General features: G+C 43.2%; 1 non-coding gene across 1 annotated transcript; it reads left to right on the forward strand.

The window, feature by feature from the left end:
• Positions 1-658: 658 nt before the first annotated feature.
• Positions 659-732, forward strand: TRNAM-CAU. Its single transcript has one exon. It is a non-coding gene; the product is annotated as a tRNA-Met (tRNA).
• The last annotated feature ends 262 nt before the right edge of the window (positions 733-994 follow it).

Here is a 994-nt window from a genome sequence, read left to right on the forward strand (position 1 = left end):
GGGGGGCAACTGGCCAGTAAGGGGATCCGAACCCTTGACCTTGATGTTACCAGCACCATGCTCTCCCAAGTGAGCCAGCCTGAATTTATTAATTCTAATTTTGCCATTTTCCTTTTCTATGTCATACATTAACACCAATACATTTGTTCTTCTCAGGTTTACAATCATACCCTCAGGACCTCAGAAAGCTAAGAGGCCTAATCATACTAAGGAGAGACACACAGAGAGTACCAGAAATGTATGTAGAAATGTTCACACTCCAGGCATGAAGGTGGCACACTCCACCCACCACACAGTGGGCGGGACAGGAATGTGGGACTCCAAGGGGCGCCTGGCCCAGCCTCGGGGGTCATAAAGGGCTTTCTGGAGGAGGGGACATTGGACCTGAAACCTGAAAGATGATTCAGAATTAGCCAAAGAGAATTGGGGAAGAGTAAGATGAGTGACACAATTTTTTTCCATGAATGCTATTGTACAAACATACGAATGAAAAACTGAACACAAGATTGAATGAACGGAGCCATTCTGGAAAACAGCTTAGTAGTTCCTCAATGTCAAACAGCATTCCCATATAGCCGAGCCAATTCTACTCCTACTTACCTACTGAAAATAAATGAAAACACATGTTCACACAATAACTTGCACACATTTTGGAGCTGGCCAGTTAGCTCAGTTGGTTAGAGGATGGTGCTCATAACACCAAGAGCCAGGGTTCGATCCCCGTACTGGCCAGCTGCCAAAAAAAGAAAGAAAAAATAATAATTTGTACACAAATGTTCATAGTAGTATTATTCATAATAGCCAAAAAGTGAGAACAACCAAAATGCTCATCAGCTGTTAAATGGATTAACAAATCCATATAAGTATATATGCATATCCAGTGTATGTATATGTATATCTGCACAGTGGAATATTAGTCATAAAAAAAATGATGTACTGGGGCCGGCCCGTGGCTCACTCGGGAGAGTGCGGTGCTGATAACACCAAGGCCCCG

This window comes from Galeopterus variegatus, unplaced genomic scaffold (genome assembly GCF_000696425.1).
Source record: "Galeopterus variegatus unplaced genomic scaffold, G_variegatus-3.0.2 Scaffold11453, whole genome shotgun sequence".
In the NCBI taxonomy this organism is placed as follows: domain Eukaryota; kingdom Metazoa; phylum Chordata; class Mammalia; order Dermoptera; family Cynocephalidae; genus Galeopterus; species Galeopterus variegatus.